Below are 24,351 nucleotides of genomic sequence, written 5' to 3'. Positions count from 1 at the left end.
ATAGACCACAATGATAACAATCAACTCCCTCTCAAGGAGGATATAAAGGTTCGAATCTACATGAGAACGGTGCAGGTCGAGCTTTTGAAAGAACTCATCAATCCGTTGGTACCAAGCCCGCGGAGCCTGCCTCATACCATATAAAGCCTTCTTCAGCCGGTACACTTGATCCTGTTTGCCTGGAACAACAAATCCCGACGGCTGATCAACATAAACCTCCTGTGTAAGCTCTCCATTCAGGAAAGCATACTTGACGTCCATCTGGAAAACGGGCCATCTATGATGACCTGCAAGAGCAAGAACGGTGCGAATTGTAGTCATCCGGCCCATCCGAGCGAAGGTCTCATCGAAGTCGACTCCCGGGCGCTGAGTATAACCCTTGGCAACCAACCTCGCCTTGTGCTTGTCCAAGCTGCCATCAGCTCGGAACTTTGATTTGAAGATCCAACACACACCAATAACCTTATGCTGCAGAGGCCTAGGCACCAAAATCCAAGTGCCATTCCGTTTGATAGCATCTAGCTCTGCCTGCATCCATGCAAAAGGGACCAAAAGGACACCAGAAATGGGCAAAAACTGGGGATGAATGTGCTAACAAGTGTGCGCGCGCTTGTTCTTATATAGATAGGCAAGTGTCTTGAAGAGGCAAGGCAAGAGGGAGAGGCTAGAGGCAAGAGGGAGGTGGCATTGGGGACACATGTGGCATGGGCATTGGAGTTTGAGGCAAGAGGGAGGTGAGGATAGGTCCTAGGATAAGGGCCCCCAAGACTCAAGAGGGAGGTGAGGAGATAGGTTGAGGCCCGAGGGGCAAGAGACTAGAGTGGCAAGAGGGGCAAGCTGCAAAAGGCCCAAAAGGATTGCCAAGAGGGCCACTATGGCCCTTGTGACTATGGGCCAAAGGCCTTGAACTATGGCCCAAAAAGCCCCCCAAGAGGACGTCCCCCAACGGTCACTTTTGGGGTGCCCAACGGTCACTTGACCGTCCCCCCAGGATCCGTCCCCCACACCGTCCTTGCCCAGATCCGCCCCCGTCACCCCGTCCCTTGTGAGGGATGCCTCTAGGGGGGATGTCCCTGACTGTCCTTGCCACGACCCTATGAATTTGTACAGCGATTTGAACATTGGGCATGGTGGTCAGTTTGCAGAACACAAGTGTGCATGACATTTATTAAATGTGCACACTTGTGGTCTAGAGGACTCTAGGTATTATTATTATGTTTCCATTTTATAATCCCATGTGGGGGGGGGGGGGTGACAAATGTTTGAAGGGGACAAAGGTTTTAAAAACCTGAAAAAGAAAACAAAGGACCTTTTTGGATAGAATTGTGGCCCTTTTAGGGGAGTTTATGCTATTACTGGCAGGGACTCTCTTTTTGGAGGGGAGTCGACTGCAACTTGAGGGATGTGTGCTTTTTGATGGGCTGGGAAGCCTGGCGACTGGTGGGCTCAGAAAAGCGCAGGGCTGGACTGCACGTGGGTCTCTCTCTCTCTCTCAAGGCTGCGCAGGCCTATAGGGGCAAGTCGGTGGCTGCAGGACAGGAGATGGGCTAGACTGCAGCAACACGTGCTTCTCTCTCTCTCTGTGTCTGGCGACTATTGGGCTGCAGGACAGGAGGCGGGCTGGATAGCATGAGGGCTGGACTGTTTCTCTCTCTTTTGGAAGGGGGCAGGCAGGCGGGCAGATTGCAGGTGCACAGCTGAACAGGTTCTTCTCTCTCTCTCTCTCTCTCTCTCTCTCTCTCTCTCCTGTGGAAGGTGGTGTGAGACTGAAGCTGGTTGCTGGAGGTACAGAACTGCAGAAGTATACAGGACTGAACAGGGCATGAGAGTCTCTTTTCGCTGGCTCAGAGGTGCTCCTCTGGCCCTTTGTGAGAGGAAGGGTTTGGCAGTTCTGAGGGTGGAAACAGGGCAATTCTAGCATGTTTTTGGAAGGGTTCTTGGGATCTTTTATGGCAATGTGCATGGGTCAATTTGCTGGGTTATACACCATTTGTGGTGGGGGACCTACAGAGGGTATTTGGGACCCAATATTGTGTCCTCTTCTGCCTCTCTCTTTTCCTCTCTCTATTTTCTGCACGTCTACTTCAGTTTTGTGCGTTCTATTCGTCATGAAAGGTTGCTGAATTCTGAGCATTGAAGTTACCGATTCAATCACGAAGCTTCCGCATGTTACAACCGGGTACAATTCAACCCGACTCTTGGTCTTTCAAGGGCTTGTGTTTGGCTTATCCACAGTCCCAAGTCAGTCATACATTCATTCTCTTCAAAGTAATAAAATACTCCTAGCAATAGGAGGGGGCCCTTCAGTGGGTGGTTAATTTGGGACCCAATAAGGTGTACATATCTCTCTCTCTCTCTCTCTCTCTCTCTCTCTCAAACACCAACAACACAGACACACACACCTTCTGCGGCACAGGTGCTTACCAAGTTTGAGCTGCAGGCAAATAGGACTGCAGGAGGCGCCTGGGTTTGCAGGTAGTTGCAGAAAGCGCAGAAGGGACGGCTGGAGGCCGATTGGCAGGCTGCGCAGGTGCAAACGGTAAGGTGCAGGAGGTACAGTCTGGTGCATCTGCCTCCCTTTTACCACCCACCCCTGCTCAGGCCCCCAAGGCAGCAACTAGTAGGGGAAAACATGTCTCAACCCCTAGAGGGGGAACAGGATGGTGAGACAACCTTTCACCCCCCCACGAAGGCACCAAATGCCTACCGCGCAGAAGACTGAGGGAAGGAATCATGTCCCCTGGCTCACGAAGGATTACGAAGATGGCCCGACGAGATGAGGCCCTTTATGAGGAGCTACAGCTTCACATAAGGACAGAGATGAACACCATGCGACAGGAGCTTGAAAAGGAATGGACTGAGCAGATGCATGCCCAAAGGAAAGTGATACGAAACGCTGAAGGAAGAGATATATGTCCAATTGACGGGAGAAATGCAAGCCCAAGTACGGGTTGAAATGAAATTAGCCCAAGCCTTGATGCACACCGAAATGAAAAAAGAGATGCAGAAATGGAAGGATGACATGCTCCGAGAGATTGGCACAACAATTGCATCGTACGAAGGCACTTTGAAGACATGTATGGCTGACCGCGAAAAAGACATCACAGAAATGCAAAACACTTTGGAATCATGTAAGGCAAAAGTGGCTGCAGGTGAGAAGGAAATGCATTCATGGGCTGAAATTGCTAGTGCCACAAAGAAACAAATTGAGGAAGTGAACCCATGGATGAAGTAGTAAAAAAACAGAAGGATACACCAGTCAATAAAGTAGAGGTGATGAATGCTACATTGGAAGAGGAAGCCAAGAGACGGGCACGTGCCTTACATGTACGTGTAGTTGGGTGGGAAGATAGGGAAATCCCCAAGAGGATGCAAAAGCTCTTGCAACAAAAATTGGAGCCATTGATGTACCCATTACCGGAGCATGGCGAGTAGGCAAAGATGAAACCAGGGTGAAGATATTGATCATCAGGTTTGGTGACTTGGAGAAGAAGAAGGCCTTCCTCTCCAAAAGGATGGCCCTTAAGGGGGAAAAGATTTATTTGGATGAGGACCTTACACTGGCACAGATAGCACACCGGAAGGAACACATGCCGCGTGTGCTTGAGGCAAGGAAAGAGGAAAAATGGGCGGTATACAGAGATGGTCGAGTCATCATTACGGAGAGGAGGCCCGCTTGACGGTGCGCGGCCTATGAGACCTTGCGATTCACGGTGTGGAATTGCAACGGAGCCCTTAGAACAGATGCAGGATACTTTGAGGATACTTTCAGACACAGTGATATTGCTATGTATACGGAGACCCATCAGTGCACAAACAAGAGGCTTCCTGACGTACGGGGCTATAGATGGGAATCAGTTTTCCGCCCTCAGCCACGCACAGTGGGAGGTACTAGAGGATCTGGAGGAGTGGCAATACTTTACAGGGAGGAGCTTCGTGACAAAATACATGTGGTACATAGAGATGCAGATGCAAGGTACATGTGGGTCCGAATATGCAGAGGGGGGCTCCGCGAGCTATATGTGGCGGTATGCTACTTTCCCCCAGCCCACTCCAGGTTTGCACCATCAGGAGAGTCGCCCTATATCCCACTATATGATGATATCATGAGGTTTGCCAGCATGGGAGACATATTACTATTGGGAGACTTTAATGCACGTACAGGCACAGAGCAGACAGTTTTTTTTTTTTCCTGAGAAAAGATCCTTTCATTAGTTATATAAACAACGCCCGTAGGGCTACAAAAGATCGCTCTTGCTCATAAGAGAGATAGAGCAGTGAGTACAGCATGGCAGCCTGGGAGACTCTCCCTAGGTGCTGCAGAATACAAGCATCAGTACAAAGGACTGAGAGGCTAAATCATACAATAGGGGGGGGGGAAAAGCCAAACCGGTGGCCTGTAGTGCCAACGGGGGGATCCCGTGTGTAAGGTGTAGAAGGGGCCACAACGCCAAGTGGTGTGAAAGGCCTGGCGCCGTAAGATCGCCTCGTCCGAGTCACCCCGGATGCGGTCGTACTGTCCTCGCAGGGTGTGGATCAACTCTTGCCAAATCCCCTGTACTGTCTCTGCTGGTGGCTCCAATCTCCCCTCAAAGGCCGTAAAGCAACGGGCCCTCCAGGTGAACCAGATGGTGAGGCTACTGAGGAGCTCCCATCGTAAATCCCTCTCCTGTGTCCAGCTGGCGGACGAGAAATCCGGTGCCGGAACCAGGCGAGGCTGGCCCCTAATAAATCTGATGGCCTGACTGCCCTGCTCCAGTCCCGCCCAGACCACAAAAAGTTCCTGATCAGCCTCTGTACCTGGCTGATGCAAGAGCTCGAGAAGATCCAGCAAGACGTAATGTACCACATGGTCGCTAACAGCACCTGATTTGCCACCACCACCCTCCCGGCCAAGGATAGTCGAGCTGTACTCCAATACAAAAGCTTCTTCCGAATGCTCAGAAGAAGCGGGGCAATCTGCTGCTCAGGTGACAAATCCAGGCCAATCTGGCATCCCAAATACCGCACTGCTGTGCTTGGAGGGATCCATCTAAAACCGGGGTCCGGGCTCCATGCCGGAGTAGGAGCACTACTGATCCAAAAGGCCACTGTCTTGCGCCAATTGATCAATGCTCCTGAGGCTGCACTAAAAACCTGGAGCGACTGCTCTGCCCGAAGAAGATTGGCCTCTTGGCCATGCAAAAATAAGCCCGTGTCGTCTGCAAACTCAGCATCAAGCAGGTCCTCCCCCCGGACTGGGAGCTGGAGTCCTCTCAAACCAACCTCCTCTGTTGTCAAATACATGCTCATAGCCTCCGCAAAGAAGAGAAAAAGAAAAGGAGCAAGGGGACACCCCTGACGGACTGATCTGGTCAACTCAAAACTCGGCCCCCGTCCTCCTGCAATCAACACCTGGCTGCGAGCTGTGGAATACAGAGCCGCCACCCCTCTGATCCATCCTGGCTCAAAGCCCAAGCGAAGCATAGTGCCCTCTAAGAAACCCCAATCAACTCTATCGTATGCCTTCTCAAAATCGAGAAGCATCACGACCAAGTCCTCGCCAAGAAATCTAGCTCGGGCCGTCGCCTCCCAGAAAGTGAAGATGTTGTCAAGGATACTGCGCTCCTTGACAAATCCTGTCTGAGTAGCATGAATCAACTCCCCCAGGAAGGGCTGGATCCTCAAACTCAAGGCCTTTGCTAAGACCTTGTAGACAGTATTGAGGATCGCAATAGGCCTCCAATGCCGAATATCATCTGATACTCCCTCCCCCTTGGGGATAAGATAAATCAAGCCCTCTGAAAAGCTCTGCGGCATCACCCTAGTATCCAAAACATGCTGAAAGCCCTTGCGGAGGCCTGGCCCCAATAGGTCCCAATAGCGCATAAAAAAGGCCGGCGTCAGTCCGTCCTCCCCTGGGCAACTATGTCGCAGCAGGACCCTGAAGGCCTCGGCAAGCTCAATCTCTGAAAGAGGCGCACCAAGAACTGAACGCATACGATCTGTGACCCTCCTCTGCACATGGGCCCACACAGTCTGTCTGCAAGCATCTCTGTCCTCAGTGGCTGACTCCGCTGAAAGCAGGTCTCTATAAAATGCAGTGGCAATGGCTCTGATCTCCCCAGGCTCAGTAGCTACCGAACCATCCGGTCTACCAAGCTGACGGACTCCTGCCCGAGCATGGCGGGGTCCAGTGATCTCAAAGAACTCCCCAGTCACTCTATCACCAAGCTGCGTCCACTGAGAGGCCTGACGACGATAGTAAAACTCATGTCTCTGCTCCTCTGCCTCTCTAACCTCCTGGCGTGCCTGGCTCAGCTGTGACGCCAACCACTCACATGCAGGCTGCTGCTCCTGAAGGCGCTCAAGCGAGGCAAGGCTGCGTCTCAGCCGATGCTCCCGCTTGCGAATCTCTCCCAGCCGTGTCAAAGCTGCAGCGTGCAGAAAAGAGCTAAGCTCGATGAGCGAGACTGGGATCTGTAAGTACCCTCTCTGGGATCCTCAACTGCAAGCTGGGCTCCCGTGTCCTCTCCTCCAATGTCAGGATAACTGGCGCATGATCTGAAAATGAGGTGCCAGCGAGAATGCCGACGGAGCCCCCTCGCTCCCCTAACCAGTCGCCCACATAAAAGCGATCAATCCGAGATAAATTAGTCCCTCCCTGTCGACGATCCGACCGAGAGAAACTAAGACTGTCCTGAGAGCGAGAAAAGGCCCCATGTTGCCATGCATCAGTGATCCTCAGTGTCATGCAAAACCGGTCCCAAGCTGCAAGCTCCGTGCCGTGCACTGTAACATGACTGCCTCCCACCCTATCGGCCGGGTCCTCAAGCATGTTGAAGTCTCCCCCGACACACCAATGTGCGGCCTCTGGCAATGCATCCATATCCTGGGTCCAGAACTCTGCTCTGGCACTAGCATGATTAGGCGCATAGACGTTGAGCACGCCCACTAGCTCATCATGCATCCTCAGAATGACATACTGTGCTCTGCCAGGCACAATGATCCCTCGATCCACAATGGCCTGCCGCCATACATCTGCAATGACCATGCAAACTCCTCCCTGTCCACCCAAAGGACCAAACCCTGCAGACCAAAAGGTATCCCATCTACCAGGCATCACCGAACCATATCTCCGGATCCTGCTCTTACCCAAGTGGTGCTCCTGCATCATCAAAATATCAATGCTGCCACCAACCAGGCATCTCTGAAGCTCCTGCCTCAAGCAACCTCGATAGCGTATAAAATGTCCTCCGCCTAGGCCTTGTACATTCCATGAGATGATCCTCATGGGTGACCTGCTGAGGTGGATGCTGTCTCAGCCGTACGGCGGCCTTCGCAAGCGGCTTGGATGGAGAGTAGTCCCCATCCGAGCGGCTTCAAATCTGCCCACCCGGTGTACCACAAGAATCACGGAGCAGGCGCCAGTGGCTGTGGCCCATGGCGACTGCCTCCTGCTCTGACAGAGCAACCTCGTGTATACATACATATCCAGGGTCGCGTGCTAAGTCTGCCACTATACGCACGACCAAATGACGAATCCCCGAGGCATCCACACTCCCGGGATCCAAGAAAAAATGAGCCAGCTCCCAGAGCCGGCCTATCACATTTGTCACCTCCACGTCGCTCACATGGTGAGAAAACTCAACTGCCTGAGTCTTCAAAGTGCTAAGAGCGAGCTCTAGAGTCCACTCCCGGTCACAAGGGCCACAAAGAGGGAACGAGAAGGCCACCGCTGAATCAAGTGCCTCCTCCCCGCGGGCTGGAGGTATCACTACATGAACTCGGATGGGTGCTGGCTCATGGGGGCCCTCTGCTCCAAAAAGCCGAGTGAAGGTGTAATCGAAAGCCTCTGATCGCTGTGTAACACCGAGGCGACTCAGCCGACTGCGGATAGATGATATCCGTGAAGCTCAAATCGGCATGGTAGGTCTCCTCTGTGGTGCGCGAGCGAGGTCAGTGCTCAGCGCCCTCCGGACTGCGGGCGAACGCCATGGGACTGCCAGGGTCTCCCGGGAAGGCGAGGCGGGTGGGGGGGGAGGAGGGGGGGGCGAGGGGGGTGGAGAGGGAGCCGCTGCCGCAAGCGGAGCGGGGACGAGAGGAGGCGAAGGTGGAAGCGAGGCGGTGGGAGGGGATGGGGGTGGGGGGGGAGAAGGAGGGGGTGCTGGCATCTCCTGGTCCTCAGTGGTCTCTGCAGGTGTCTCCTCCTGGAGGGGAGCGAAGCTGTTCCTCACGGGAACCCAGTGAGGCTGAGACTGTGGCTGTTGCTGCAGCGGTCTCTGAGCGTGCTGCTGTGGCTGTCTCCCTCGGCGGCGTCCCTGTCCAGGTTGCCACTCCGAAGTCTCTGTGGCCTGAGCAGGTGTCCCGGAGGCAGCCTGCCGTGCCGCATCTGTGGGTGGGCCACCAGGGGCCTGCTGCTGTGGTGAGGTCGAGGTCTCCTGCGAGGGCAGGCCTTGGCCAGATGGCCGACCTGCCTGCATATGAAGCACTGGTTCAGGAGCCCCGAAAACTCCACTCTCTGATCAATCCATCCCCCCCCTATCCTAGGTAGCTGAATGACCTTAGGAAGGGAGGAGATGTCAGACACCAAAACTCTGACGGAGGGTAGCCCAGCTGCTCTGGCCACCACTGAAGTTGCTGTGGGGCCAGTCTCGAGTACCGAGCCCACCAATGCTCCTAGCCGAGAGAGGAGCGGAAGATATTCCCGACGGAGTCCAGGGAAGCAAACTGTAACATGAAAAAAGCGCTCTCCCTGCTCAGCCGCTGCTGGTTGGGGGTGGGCGGCAGCTACGCGAAGAGGGGCGGGGAAGAGAGAAATAATTAAAAAAATAAAAAAAATAAAAAAAATAAAAAAAATAAAAAAAAATAAAAAAATAAAAAAATGACGGAGGGGGGGGGGGGTGCTTCAGAAGAGGGGCAGGCGCGAAGAGGGGGGGGGGGCGAATAGGCGAAGAGGCTGGGAGGGGGGCGCAGCAGCGAGGGAGGGGGGGGAAACTAAAATGGCGGCGGGCAGAGCAGCGAGGGAAGAGGGGCGCAGGACCTACAGCAGGCGGGGGGGGCAGGAGCAAAGCGAGGGGATCAGGCGGGGGGCGCAGCAGTGCAGAACGCGCAAGCAGGGGTGAGGCGGGGCTTCAGCGAGCGAAAAAATCAGAACTGTGAAGACAGAGCAGACAGAGTTGTATGATACTCAAGAGGCTATGTACCGGGAGATCACGGCAGAGGATGTAGGGTTGCAGAGATCAGCACAGGATGAGGGGGAGATTACAGATCATGGCAGGCATTTTCTCACACTCGGGAGTGCACATGGGTTGGTCATATACAATGGCTTATTGAGATGGCAAGGATCAGATGCTCTCACACACTGGAACTCTAAAGGGGGAGCAAGCACAGTGGACTACTTGATGGGATCTCCTTCATTGATACTTGATGTGCGGGGTTTCACGATTTCCAGTAGGCCCATTGGCATAGCAGCCGATCATGCATACCTGAGTTTCACACTAGTAGGTAGATCCCCGAGAGATGGGCCAGCCACTCATCTACCTAGGTACCCGAGATATCAGTTTACACGTGAGACAGTTGGGGTTTATCAGGATGCAGTATCTGATGGCTTGTGCGCTTTAGACCCGCATAGCTCTCTGGACGAGATCACGAGAGGATTGGCAGGTGTTCTACATGCATCCGCCTCATTTGCGTTTCTCTGCACTATGATCCCTTCCACCCACCCCCGCAGCACTGCCCCACAGAATAGTTGGTATGATGATGAGTGTCGTGAGACATGAGCACAGCTACAATGTGAGATTGCCATTGGGTCTCACACGCATAGACAGGCCAGGATGATCTTTCGGCGCCTTGTGCGGAGGAAGAAACGAGCCTATCTGGCTAAGCTAGAGGAGGAGATCTACCAACTCTTCCTGGGGAAGGACAGCAAGAGGGCATGGAAGATGTTTCAGGAGAGACAGCCTGGTACTCCGATTACTGCACCTGAGGCATGGCATACTTATGCTAGAGAGCTATATGATGCACCAGGACAGCCCGCCCCCTTTAATGGGAGCTAGACCGCCTAGCAGCACCTTTTTTACTATGCGGATGGTGCTAGATGCGATAGACAGGTTACAGAATGGAAAGGCACAGGATCATGATGGGCTAGTTGGAGAGCACTTCTCATATGCACGAGACACTTTGGCTCCGCTCATCGTACATGTGTTTAATCGTGCCATTCGTGAGGGTTTCCCGACAAGCTGGACAGAGCATATCATTGTACCACTCTTTAAGAGTGGGGACCCATGGTACCAGGCAACTACAGGACGATCATGATTGGTCATTACCTGGCCAAATTATATGGCTCTATATTGGAGTCGGAGCTGAGCCGATGGGCAGAGGCATGGTCATCGAGCACATGGACAGGCTGGCTTCAGGAGAGGATTTACTACCTTGGATCACATACTGACACTTCGGGCACTTGTTGAAGAGGGCAGGGCACAGAAGAGAAGGATATACTGCTGCTTTGTGGACTTCCGCAAAGCCTTCGATACTGTACCACGTGCCAGGCTTATGCACAGATTGCATGACATTGAGGTACCCGAGGATATGCAATGGGGGATATATGCTTTGTATGAGTCTGTGATAGGCAGAGTCCGATCTCCAGGCGGACTATCTGGTAGGGTGACCAGCACGATAGGGGTGAAGCAGGGATGCCCGCTATCGCCCACCCTCTTTGGACTGTACATTGATGTGGTCTCTGATTATGTAGACAGATTGGGAGGCCCAGGGGCATGCCTGGCAGGGGTGTTGATACCCATCTTGTTATATGCTGATGATATTGTTCTAATCTCAGACTCTCCAGAAGGACTACAGAGACACCTCGATGCATTACAGGCTTTCTGTGCGGATAGAGATCTGACAGTGAACCTTGGGAAAACCAAGGTTATGGTGTTTAACACCACACAGGCATGGGTGACGAGATCAGAGCCTCAGTTCACTTTCCGAGGGGAGCCGGTAGAGTACGTTAGGTCATATGTCTACTTGGGAGTTACTTTCACAGGACTGCGTTTCTCCCTGAAGGAGGCAGCAGCTAGATTAGCTGGAGGGCATGCAGCCTTGGGGGCACTTGAGAGGCAGTGTGCACACCTACAGTTTCAGGAGCCACGCACCAAATTGTGGCTATTTGTGTCACTGTGTCACGTGCATCCCGCACTTGGATGCCACGTAGACATTTCTGTACAGAAGGTGCAGGACCTGGGATGGTGAACTGGTCCCATGTGAGCCCAGTCCGGGACGAGTCAGCCAGGGATCCATCTCAGTCGTCCGAGGTCAGGTGTGCATTGTCCTGCACATGAGTCCAAGGTCAGGTGTGCACTGTCCTGCACATGAAACAGTGCCAGTCCGCGCTGTGAGTCTCCCTCTGGAATGATGTCAGATGTTCTGTGTATCTAGTTTGCAACTGGATGCGAGACCTTTGTGGGTATGTAGGTTTGCATGTAGAGATAGGGCCAGCCCATAGGGCTACCCCAGTGCGAAGAGTTGCACCCTTAGTGTGGGCATGGGGGAGGTGTAGAACCACCCCCAAGGGGCCAGGAGGGCCCAAGCTGTGTGTCATGTGCACAGTGGGTATCTACTGTGTGCTATACGCATGCAAGACTAGTTTCGAGGCTTGGGGAAGCTTGGAACTAGGCAGGCTGATTGACAAGCTGAGTTAGGGATATACTAACGGGCGGGCACCCAAGTATGGATGGGCGGGCGGCCAAGTGTGGACGCCCGATGACCGGCCAAGAGCCTATAAAAGGGTGGCCAAGGTTAGTTATTGTGCATAGAGAGTCTCGTGAGTTTGTGAGAGCTCTATGGTCTTGGAGCCTGGATCTAGTGCAGACGTGCACTTGTGTCACGTAGGCTGTAATGCCTGTGACCGACGGCAGACCGGATGGCTATATCCGGGGTTCAGTGGGAGAGGACGCCCATGCGGAGTCATGGGCGGCCAGGCTAGTGTGGACGGCAGGCCACACACTATATAGCCTGGGGGATGAGGGGCAATCCTCATTCTTCCTCTATGGTTGGGTGGTGAGCCAGAGGCCGTCCCCTCTTGTGGTAATGCCCGTAGCGGCGTTACGGGAATGTAACACTGGTATCAGAGCGTGGTTCGATGGGATTGTCAGAGCCCGCGCGTGACCGGGGGACCGGAGCCCACTCGATGGTTTTCGACCATTCGTCTCCTTATCCTTATCTCGAATGGAGGGTGTGGAGGGAGGCAGCCATGGAAGAATGGAGGGGAAGAACTCTTTCTCTCTCTCTCTCCCCGACACACACAGTGCAAGCGAATTGGAGGTAAGCAATTTGAAATTTTCTTTTTGCTGCGTTGAATGGCTACGAATGCTGCGAAAACCTCTCCGTTGAATGCTTGCGAATGGAAACCTGTGTAGAGATGGGGGGGGCGCAGACCAACCCCACGATATAAAGAAACACGAGTGTGTGGGGGGGGGGGCGAAGAAATAGCCCCACTGCGAAATCAGCCCCAACACGTTGAAGCGTTTGCTGGAGATGCCCTTCTGAGGCCCAGCCCGGCGGCCAGCGTTGTGTGGAGCTGCTGCTGAAGGCGGCGAAGACGGCTGCAGCGGGCGTGTGAAGGCAGCGCTGCTGCTGCGTTACCTGAACCACGGGCAGCCCCGGTGGCCAGCCCAGGCGGCGGCGGCGGCGCCGGCCAGCCAGCCAGCCAAGCAGGCGGCGGCGGCGGCGGCCAGCCCACGCCGGCCAGCCAGGGGCGGCGGCGGCCAGCCACCAGCCCAAACGCCACAAGAGAAAAAAAAAGCAAAAAAAGGATGTAAAAAAAAAGGGTTTTTTAAAAAAAACCAATTATTTTTTTAATATATTTTTAATTATTCATTTTTATGAATAATGAAAATATAGGCGGCCAACCCTTGATACCACATATGGGCATGCCCAGCGAGCTGGCAACGGACGACCGGCCAGCAGCCTGTTTGTGAACACTCCCCACGGGCGGGCGGCCACGCACAAAGCGGCGAGAACGGCCCGGCCCGTTACTTTATTTTATTTTTTATTAAAAAAAAAAAAAAACAGAACAACGGCACACCCCACGAAACCAACCCAACACGGCCGTCGCGCCGTGTGGCCGTAGTGCCTGTTTTCCACGAGAGAGACCCACTGCACACGGCTGTAGCGTCGCGTGCTAAGAGAGAGACAAATCCCACGGCCGTAGTGCCGAGTCCTTCGAGACAAAGCCGTTCTATGGCCGTTGTGCCTAGTGAACACGTCTATCACCGTAGCCCGCGAGAATATGCGCAATGCCTGCATCCTCCAATGTTTGGTACCAGTTGTGGACGCATTGGTAGAGTCCAACCCAGTCGTGCCGTAGTGCACCCTGGCTATTTGTGGCGTAACGCACTTGCTCGTGCGGTGCACGTACGTCTAAGGGTGCCGTAGCGTGCCCATGTCTGCTGAACCATTGACAGTCTTGCACACACGTCATGTCATGGCGTGCACATGTTGGTGTCACGTCGTAAGTCAACTCATACCCACATTGTGCCGTAAAGCACTAGAATTTTTTTTTAAGGTGGCAAGAGGGAAATCGATGGTAATGTTCTCGCGTAGTTCGAGAAGTATTCGTTGACAATACATAAATACATGATATATTCTCTCTCTTAGTGGTTTAACCATGTGGTTTACCACAAAGTAATATGAGAGCAGATCAGACAATTGTTCTTGTTGAAAGTCCACAAAAAGAAGTTCGTGGCTCCAATGTGCTTAGACCCAATGAAAAATGTTTACTTGGATGTGGTCCATTGTGACGAACAAATGTAGTCCGTAGAGACACTTTTGCAAGCGCAGTCTAGCCATGGTCATGACTTCTAAAATTGGTCAATGGCATTTAAGATAGCTGGGATTGAGGTCGCGTTTATCGATTACCTGCTAGTAGCCTTGATCACATGACCCCATTAGCAACGTACTCTCTCGACATGACTAGTGTTAGACTCTGGGAGCGTAGCCTCGCCAGATTTCAATTTCCACTTTTGCGACCGTTGTCTTGCTAGAGTTAAAGTTTTGTTCGGACAAATTTGTGTTTGTTTTGTAGTGACAAACAAATCTGAAGGGGTATAATCTTGAGATGTAATGCTCAATGCCCTTATAGAAGTTGATCGAAGAGAACTGTTTTTAAACTTACTAAGCATGGTTTTCTCTTCTTTTTATTGCCATGCGTCGACATCCCACTGCTCGAGAGTTTGTGGTGATCTTTCGAGGGGGGAAAGAGCCTTTTTATATGTCACATCAATTGGTTTGGTGGTAATTTGATGTTATGGGACATTAATTCTCACGGAATCGATTGTAGTCTTGGTGGAATGGGACGCCAAGGCTTGTGCATGTAACTTGACTCTTTGGCAGGTTGTATGTACACTTGTCTGTAGTGATAAAGTGTGCAAGATAAAATTTGAACTTTGAAAATTACCAAATATAGCCATAAGTTGGGATGAAACCCAGTTACAGAGTTCGGAGAAGCTCTAGGTAGCAAGACCATGATGGTGTGCTAGTGCTAACAGAGTGATTTAGTTCCGGAGTGATCTAAATCTAGAGGTTAGCAGTAAGACTAGTTGGTTGGACAATTTCATGCATGGGGGACGCCCTATAGCATTTTGCAAGTGTAGTCTTGCCTATGTTCAACATAAGTGTGCGATTGTGAGCACATTTTAGTTGCTACCATATGAATTTGGAAAATATATTACTTTCCTACATAAGCAATTGTAATATTGCATGACAGGCTATTTTGCTTACAAAGTTCATGTGCGTGTAAACCCTATGAGTCGTATGACCCCTAAGGAATGAGTGGAGCATTTCTAGGATTTAATAAGGTTTTACATGGCAATAGTGAGTAGTATCTCACTCCAGATGAGCTTGGTTGTTGTTAATCGGATCCGACATATGTAGTGTACATAAACTCGGGCTGAGTTAGGATAGAAGGCTAAGCCGGAGAGCTTAGTGGTAAATCCTACTGTATCTGGTGAGTTTTGACTTAACCGAAGTGTTAAGAAGTAAACTCAAAGTCTGGGGCTGAACCAGAGTGTTCGGAGGCAGACATATCTTTTGTTAAATCGGAGAATTTAGCAAAAGATGAGCTTGGGGTGAACCATGGTACCCAAGAAAAAAGCTCTTCACACTAAAATAGTGCACAATAATTTTAGGGTGATAAAAATCCATCACAGGAATGTTTTACAACTTTCCATAGATGATAGATAAGACCATGTACTTTACGGAGTTAAAGTACATAGGTGGTGACTTCGGCGCCACATTTTTTGTAGGAAGTCACTAGTGGTGTGGTTAGGTCAGCCGAGACTCCACAAGACCTATGCATAGTTTTCAAGTTGACCTCTATGATAAGGACGTCCAAAAATTCGTGTTGTAATACCAGTAATTGTACTGCAATGTGCAATGGAAAGGTCAATTTGTGTAGTCACTTTTTAGCAGCAAGTGACTTAATCATCTTGTTATAGATGGTTGTATATGGTACTCCCACTCGGGGGAGGTACGCCATTGGGTACGGAGTTACTCACAAACTAGTATGGAGCTACTAGTGTGATGATAGTGGGGACGTAGTTACTCACTACTAATACATAGCTGCTAATAACATTAAGATCCTTGAGTGAGAAATACTCTAGATCAATATTTTAAATTACCGAACCACAATCCATGAGTATCGAGGTACTCATAAATATGTTGACGTTGCTCAAATCGAGGGACCGATTTGTTTGATGGTATGGAATAAGCAAGAGAGTGGAGTAACTTAAAAGTTACACATCACTAGTCCTAGTGAGTTGTCGAGGTCATCCGTAGTTTGATGATCCCCTCTACCTATCAGAAAACATTCAATTTTGCAAGCCCTGGCATTTAATCCGTAGTGATTATGAGTTGGGTGTGAGATATGGTTATGAAGTTCTTACAAGAGTACTCGTTTATTTGCTAGTCATTGGTTATAGCTTGGTAGAGATTGCCACCTGTGATGGGTAGGTAGCTTTGCCGCTATAATGAGGAGGCAGCAAATAATGTTCTCATAGTTATACTTCATACCAACACCAAACAGGGATAGGATGAAATTCCTAAGTTCATCATCACGAAGTACTGTGATGTTTACATTTATATTGAATGTATGATGTAATGAGACATTGAATTGTGTAATTACCATCAATTATCTAGCAACCTATGGCTTCGCAGCATGCTCAGTCATTATCTGTGGATTGATAATGTGGTTATTAGTAGTTTGGAATTTTTCTTGATAGATGGTACAACCCACCCAAATGATTCATAAGTGTGTAACCGCTTATGAAGGGTAATAATATGCAACAATGAAGCACTTTGTTACAAGTGTGAAACCACTGATCGGTTGCAAAGCAGTTTATCAATAGTACCACCATATGTGCGTAGACACTATACCACATCTTCGTTGCAAGATGTTTAAAAGTTTCTTGGAAGGACTCAAGAATAAAATATAACGGTCTAGATTTATTCTTGGACCTATGACACTAGCGCGTAGTCCGCTTGAGAGTAGAGTTTTTGAGGACAAAAACCTTTCTTGAGGGAAAGGAGGGATATCCTCAAATATCACATAAACTGGAATAGTTGTGTGAGTCCAGACAATACTGGAAGGGATATGTCTGGTAATAGCAACAAAGAGTTGTAAATGAATGGATGTAATTCCAGACACCCGTAGTGGTGCAAGAATCTTTATCAAACATCTCCACATACTATATGGTCTACCCGCATATATAGTATGGCATAAGAGATAGGAAATTTGATTGTTATATTTGAATGGAAATTTTCAAAACTTACATTTACTCTGAGTTAGAGTGGAGTTTAACCATCCGTAGATTGATGGTAGTTAGAAACTCAACAAGATTCTAGAGCATATGCTTGTGCAAAGAGGTTACTCTAAGAGAGAAAGTATCTCTCAGATTTGGAACTGATCCTTGTGATGCATGATTAGATTGGCTCTAATTTATTTCTCTTATGGCCGTAGAGCTTTCCAAGGAGAAGTTTTAACAAGTTGGTGAAGCAACATTTAAAATAGTCTACAAATATCTAGTAGCATAGTCTAAGAACTTGCGCTACTAGAATGCTCTCCAGTACATCAGCTTCTGTGCTAATGACATGATGCAAAATCAAGGCATGAAATTTGCCTTAAGGTTTTGGTTGAAATACCAAATCATGGCTTGTGTGAGCATGATCCTGTCTTTACAGAGGTCTGGCGCGCTGTACGCTTACGCACTTTGTCACAGCCGCGCCCACCTTCCTCGCCGGCACGTAATGCTAGTCCGGAGAGACTGGCCGTAGGTGCGGCGGGTAGCGAGGATTAGTCCAGAGAGGCTAGCCGAGCCTTCCGGGTATAGTTTTGATAGTCCTAGTGCGGGTCATCCTGGGATTCAGAAGACCTATGCACTAGTAAAAATTGAGTTTTATTGGCCTAGTTTGTTTAAGAACGTCCAGACTTATGTGCTGAAATGCAGTAAGTGCCAGGTCAATAAACAGAACGTCTTAAAGTTGGAGGACTACTCCATCCGCTGGAGATTCCTCAAGGGAAATGGGAAAGCATTTCCATGGATTTCATTACCGGTTTACCCAAGACGAGTCGAGGGAATGACTCGGTGTGGGTAGTAGTGGACAACTAAACTGGCAAAGTTTATTACCACGAAGAAAACGGTAAAAACGCCAGAGTTGGCAAAACTCTTTATTGAACATCTCTACAAGCTATATGGCCTGCCCGCAGATATAGTGTCAGATAGAGATAGAAAGTTCAACAGTCATTTTTGGAGGGAAGTCTTCAAAAAGCTGGATACTACTCTGAGTATGAGTACGGTAGATCATCCGAAGTCTGATGGTCAAACAGAAAGGTTAACCAAATACTCGAGGATATGTTGCGTTCTTATGTAAGTAAGAAGCAATCAAATTGAAAGAATATTTGCCCATATTGGAGTTTGCTTATAACAGCTCCAAACACTCAGCGACTGGATTTACACCATTCATGTTAATGTATGGATTCCAGCCGAGATCTCCAATGGCTGTAGGCCTGAAAAAGGAGAAGATTCAATCTGTCAAGGATTTCCTTGAAGATATGAATCTTATGCTCAAAGCTGCACGCGAGAGCATCCGTAGCGCACAGGATCGCGCTAATACATTTGCTGATAAAGGACGCAGACAAGTGACCTTTGCAGAAGGTGACTTTGTATTTTTAAAGGTTCCTGCGCAGTCAGCAACCATGCAAACGGGAAAGTGTGATAAACTTTCTCCTAGATATTGCGGTCCTTTCAAGGTCCTTAAGAAGATTGGGGACGTAGCCTATAAACTTGAGTTACCGGAGAGTTCTCAAGTTCATCCTGTCTTTCATGTTAGTAAACTGAAGAAATCAGTTCACGGGTTAGAGAACGTAGTTTCTTTAGATATTTTGGTGGAATTGATCACTCCACCAAAGATACCACATGAACCGGAAAGGATTCTATAATATCATAACAGACAAACCCGACATAAAGTATACCAGGAGGTACTTGTTAAATGGATAGATAGGGATGAGGAGTAGCAACCTGGGAACGCTGTAGTGCAATTTCCAAAAGGTTTCCCCAGTTTGTTTTCGAGGACGAAAACTCTTCTTAAGGGGGGGGTAATGTCACGTAGGCTGTAATGCCTGTGACCGACGGCAGACCGGATGGCTATATCCGGGGTTCAGTGGGAGAGGACGCCCATGCGGAGTCATGGGCGGCCAGGCTAGTGTGGACGGCAGGCCACACACTATATAGCCTGGGGGATGAGGGGCAATCCTCATTCTTCCTCTATGGCTGGGTGGTGAGCCAGAGGCCGTCCCCTCTTGTGGTAATGCCCGTAGCGGCGTTACGGGAATGTAACAACTTGCTTTATGCAGCCGAGGCCGGCAGCAGTCTCAAGGCCCGCGAGGGCAGCTTCGTGGCGGTATGGGACGTCACGAGGAGGAGATTGGTCGGTACGTCAACCTAGTTAGCTCAGCTCGTGGCTCGGTGGGGACAGCCAAGACTGTGGGCTTGCCCACGGCTGTCATGGTTGGGAGGTGAGTCAGGCCTGCACCCCCTTGCTTGTTTGTTTGTTCGTTTGTTTGCAGGATTCGAGTTTCAAACCAAGATCGATCACGAGGGGATCCGTGGGGGTTTGACAGTGGTATCAGAGCATACCTCGTGAACGAGCAAGTCGGTAGGTAGAGAAGAAGAGGTCGAAGAACGGTATGTGTTAAAAAGCTTGCTGTTTTTTCTATGCATACTGCAGTTTTCAGTTTTGGTATGTGTTTTTTCTTCATCAAAGAACCCCATGTTGATGATGGGAGATGGTAGTTTTAATAGGGTTGATTGCTTTTGCAAGGAAGAGAAAGTTTGTTGTGCAGTCGCATGACCTGCAGGGAGAGAAACTGAAAAAAAAAGAGAGAGAAAAAGCACGTTGCTTTCGTTGCTTTCGTTGAGCGCATGAGAAAGAGAGCGAGAGAAGAGCTGGCGGGGTTCTGTAGACGTGGCAGGCACGCAGGCAAATTGCAGGCGTTCGGGTGCGTCACCTGGCGGACTGGGCCTGTAGGGCAGTCGGGCGGCCAAGCCTGCCAAGCCAGGTGCTGCCAACTCCAAGAATTGTTGCAAGCTAGCTTCATCCGCCCCAGCGTGTCGCCTTTTGTAGCACCAATCTTGTTTGTCAAGAAGAAAGATGGGTCTTCTCGGTTGTGTGTCGATTATCGTGCACTCAACAAGCTGACTATCAAGAGCAGATTTCCGATGCCTCGAATTGACTATATTCTCGAGAGGTTGAATGGAGCTAAGGTGTTCTCTAAATTGGATTTAAAGAGTGGGTACCACCAGGTACGGATTGTAGAGGGGGACATCCCCAAGACAGCCTTCCGTACAGAACGGGCCCACTATGAATTTGTGGTCATGCCATTTGGTTTGACGAACGCCCCAGCTACATTTAACCGCATGATGATGCGTATTTTCCGGGAGTTGATTGGAGAGAGTGTGTTCATATTTTTGGACGACATACTCATATTTTCAGCTACAGTTGAGCAGCATGACATTGATGTGGAGAAAGTCCTTAGGTTGCTGGAAAGCAACGAGCTCTATGTCAATGAAAAGAAGTCAGAATTTTATCTGTTCCAGGTACATTACTTGGGATATATAATTAGTGCTGAAGGCATTCGACTTGATCCGGCTAAAGTGGCCGAGATTGTTAACTGGGAAGTACCTCAGACCGCTTACGACATTAGATCATTTGTGGGTATATGCCAGGCATATTCCACCCACATTGACAAGTTTTCTGATCTCTTGGCAGATCTCACCGATCTCCTAAAGGGAGTGAAAACAAGAAGGCAAAAGATTCGAATGACTCCACGAGCGTTGGAGGCATTCCAAAACCTCAAGGTGGCTTTGTCAGAAGCGCCTTGTTTAGCCCTTGCCTCGTGGGACGAACCATTTCAAGTGATCACCGATGCGAGTAACATCGCAATTGGAGGTGTATTGCAACAGAATGGTCATCCAGTAGCTTACATGTCTCGTAAGTTACTGCCCGCCGAAAAGAACTACTCAGTCTATGATCGTGAACTCCTAGCAGTTATTCAGGCCTTGAAACATTGGAAACATTTCCTGTATGGCCGTGACTTCGAGGTTCGCACTGACCATCAGGCATTGCGCTGGATTCAGACGATGCCAAGTGCACAGTGGAGTGATCGACAACACCGCTGGAGTCAGATATTCTAGCAGTTCGGTGGCATGATTGAGTACCTTCCAGGAAAGGCCAATCCAGTGGCCGATGCTTTGAGCAGGAAGGGACAAGTATCTGCGATTCAAACCACTAGACTTGACCTTGTTGGTACAAGACTAGAAGACATGAAGCACACGTACGCGGATTCCGAGGAATTCGGTACACAGTGGGAACAGGCATTGGATGCCACAGGACCATGCTATTTTCTAAACCGCGATGGTTGGCTTTTCTACAAAGGCCGACTATGTGTCATGAAGCCATTCCGGGCAGCTCTTCTCCATGATGCCCATGACGCCATTACAGGTGGTCATAGGGGCATGAATTCGACTCTGGAGAAATTAGAACGGCAATACTATTGGCCAAAGATGAGGCGTGATGTGTTTACATATGTACAACGCTGTGACATTTGTCAAAAGGTGAAAGCTCCTCGTGGAAAGAAGATAGGGTTGTTACAGTCTTTGCCAATTCCTGAGGGTCCTTTCCAGGACATTTCGATGGACTTTGTCACAAATCTGCCTCCCAGTCCGAGTAAGCGTAATACGCAGTGTTTAACTATTGTTGATAGGTTCAGCAAATTTGTTATGCTTATTCCTTGCAGGGCCAATGTGACCGCCGAGGATGTTGCCCAGCTATTCATTCGGCATTGGTACCCGATTGGCGGGATTCTTAGGACCATAGTGTTAGACCGAGATGCCAAGTTTACCAGTCATTTTTGGAGGGCATTGTTTGATAATTTTGGTACTAAGTTGAATTTTTCCAGTGCATTCCATCCCCAGACAGAGATATACAACTAGTTGGCCTTTGATGTGCTGAAGTGTTATGTCCACGATCAGCAAAGTAAGTGGGATCGTTTTTGCCTTTAGTTCAAGCTGTTTTGAATGACTCTTTTTCTTCAGCTATTGGCAGGACTCTATATGAGGCAGCGTTTGGAAGGCCTTTCCAGTCGTTGTTAACCAGGACTTTCTCTTCAGTACTGGAGGCGAACAGAGTGACGGAGTCTTACCAGGAGATCCTAGAGTCCGTTAAAGACAGATTGGCTAAAGCGCAAGAGGCCTACACTCGACAGGCCAATAAAGACCGAAGGGACATGAAGTTTTCGGAAGGGGATTGGGTGTATCTTCGGATTATGAAGCAAAGATTGAAGCAGGTGGGCAAGCGATGCCCAAAGTTGTCTTTCAGGAGCTTCGGACCATTTCCCATCCGGAAAAAGATTAATGAGGTGTCTATGCAGTTAAAGCTAGCTCCGAGTTGGACTATGCACGATGTATTTCATGTCAGTTGGTTAAAGCCATATGCAGGTCCACCCCCTTCAGAGGTCAAAGACGAAGCGGAACCAGACATTATTGATGAAGCAGAAGTAATGGTTCCAGAACAGATCCTTCTGCACCGTTTCAAGCATGGCTCAGGCCGAAGACTACGACAGTTCCTCACGAAGTTTCAGGACCGGGGAACTCATGAAGCGGTATGGCTCGACAAAGAATTTTTCGAAGACTATCCGGCATTATTGACGGATTATTTAGAGGCTATGCAGCTTCCGTCAAGTTAAGCAGAAGGGGATGTCACGTGCATCCCGCACTTGGATGCCACGTAGACATTTCTGTACAGAAGGTGCAGGACCTGGGATGGTGAACTGGTCCCATGTGAGCCCAGTCCGGGACGAGTCAGCCAGGGATCCATCTCAGTCGTCCGAGGTCAGGTGTGCATTGTCCTGCACATGAGTCCAAGGTCAGGTGTGCATTGTCCTGCACATGAAACAGTGCCAGTCCGCGCTGTGAGTCTCCCTCTGGAATGATGTCAGATGTTCTGTGTATCTAGTTTGCAACTGGATGCCAGACCTCTGTGGGCATGTAGGTTTGCATGTAGAGATGGGGCCAGCCCATAGGGCTACCCCAGTGCGAAGAGTTGCACCCTTAGTGTGGGCATGGGGGAGGTGTAGAACCACCCCCAAGGGGCCAGGAGGGCCCAAGCTGTGCCCACCAGCCATGGCATGGGTTGGAAGGGCTGTCGGCCAGCTTTAATGCTGCTGGACAGGCAGCCGACAGGGTTAGAAACCCTACCCAGCAGGTCGGCCAGGTGTAGGGGCAGTCCCACACCCATGCGCAGAGTACCCAGCAGCCTGGTACTGTCCCACACAGGCAAGCGCAGAGTGGCCAGCATATTATATAGTGTGAAAGCATTTTATTGAAAAAGACCTAGTCGTGGGGCTTTATGAAGCTGGCCGACTGGATGCTAAGGGGAGTATAAATACTCCAGCCAAGATTCAATGAAAGCATCTCATAATTCACCAAGTGTTCCAAGCAAACAAGGGCCAGGACAGCCAAGAAGTTGCTAACGCAAAGGGGTGAAGGACTGAAGGTCAAGGGCAGGATTTTCCAGCCAAGAAAAGGTCAAGTTTCTGTATTTGTTTTCAGATTTACATCATTCTAATAAAGCAAATACACCATCCGTGGTGGGGGCCCTACAGAGGGTAATTGGGACCCAATATTGTGTCCTCTCCATCTCCCCCTTCTCTCTCTATTTTCTGCACATCTCCTTTCAGTTTGTGCGTCAATTCCGTCGCGAAAAGAGTGCCGATTTCTGAGTTTTGAAGTACCGATCCCTTCTCCGAAGCTTCCGCATATTACAATTTGATACGCTTGTCACACCGACCCTCCTGTACGGAGCTCCAATTTGGGGGCCCAGTATACATCACAGATCTCAGAGAGGGACATATGAGGGATGGAGGCAAATGGAGAGACCACTGATTATGATGATTGCCCGCATGATTCGGAGCAAATCATCAGTACCACATGAGATTGTTCGGGCTGAGCTGGGTGCCCCGCCAGTAGTAACCGAGGCCCTATTCCAAGGAGTTACCTTTTTACAGCGGCTATGGGAGCTCCCTCCGCAGAGGTACTCCCGTTTGGCATTGACCTCATCCATACAGTTGGCAGAGGATGGAGATACTCATTGTTGGTGTGCTCAGATGAGATCATGGTTTGACCTACATGGTTTGCGGATAGAGGCACTACCACCCTTTCAGTATAGTCTGGATTGTCCATTTTTGGATCTCACCCGCTCAGAGCAAAGCCGCGTGATCAGGATGGATATCATCAGAGTGGACACAGAGAGGACATGGACTAGCCCCCTTGAGCCCTTGGGCACGAAAATGACTCATTACAAGAGCCATTTTCTACACCCGGACCTCGTCACACCAGCTGCGGATTGAGACAGGGCGATATGTGCATCAGATCGTGGATGACCGCATTTGTCAGCTATGCTACCAGGAGGTAGAGACAGAGGAACACTACATTTGCCGATGTACAGTCTGTTATGAGATCCGAGGGAGATATCACTGCCTCTTCCGAGAGGGTTTTGGGCCGTTACGCAGGGTCATGGAGTTTGAGGATCAGAGATGCCTCGGATTGTTTCTACTTGAGCTCAGGAGACACAAAGAGACCCTCTTGGCAGACAGGAGGCTGAGCCATGATGTACCTAGACAGAGGACCCTGACAGATTTCTTCGGCACCAGCACTAGCAACCCAGCCCACACACCTCTTGATACCTCCTCCATTGGGCCATCAGGGCACCGACCACGCTCCCAGGGAGTCACCACTGATAGAGCAGTTATCTTATGTCGTG

The 24,351-nt window shown here is 50.0% G+C and overlaps 1 protein-coding gene across 1 annotated transcript in view; it reads left to right on the top strand.

Moving 5' to 3' along the window:
• LOC147634139 (YCF49-like protein) overlaps positions 1-24,351 on the top strand; it is a 49,202-nt gene that overhangs the window by 5,068 nt on the left and 19,783 nt on the right. The window lies entirely within an intron of this gene.

Source organism: Cibotium barometz, chromosome 11 (genome assembly GCF_041138505.1).
Source record: "Cibotium barometz isolate CiBa-2024 chromosome 11, ASM4113850v1, whole genome shotgun sequence".
Lineage (NCBI taxonomy): Eukaryota > Viridiplantae > Streptophyta > Polypodiopsida > Cyatheales > Cibotiaceae > Cibotium > Cibotium barometz.
Note: the sequence above shows the minus strand (reverse complement) of the source record. Positions and strands in the feature narration are given on the sequence as shown.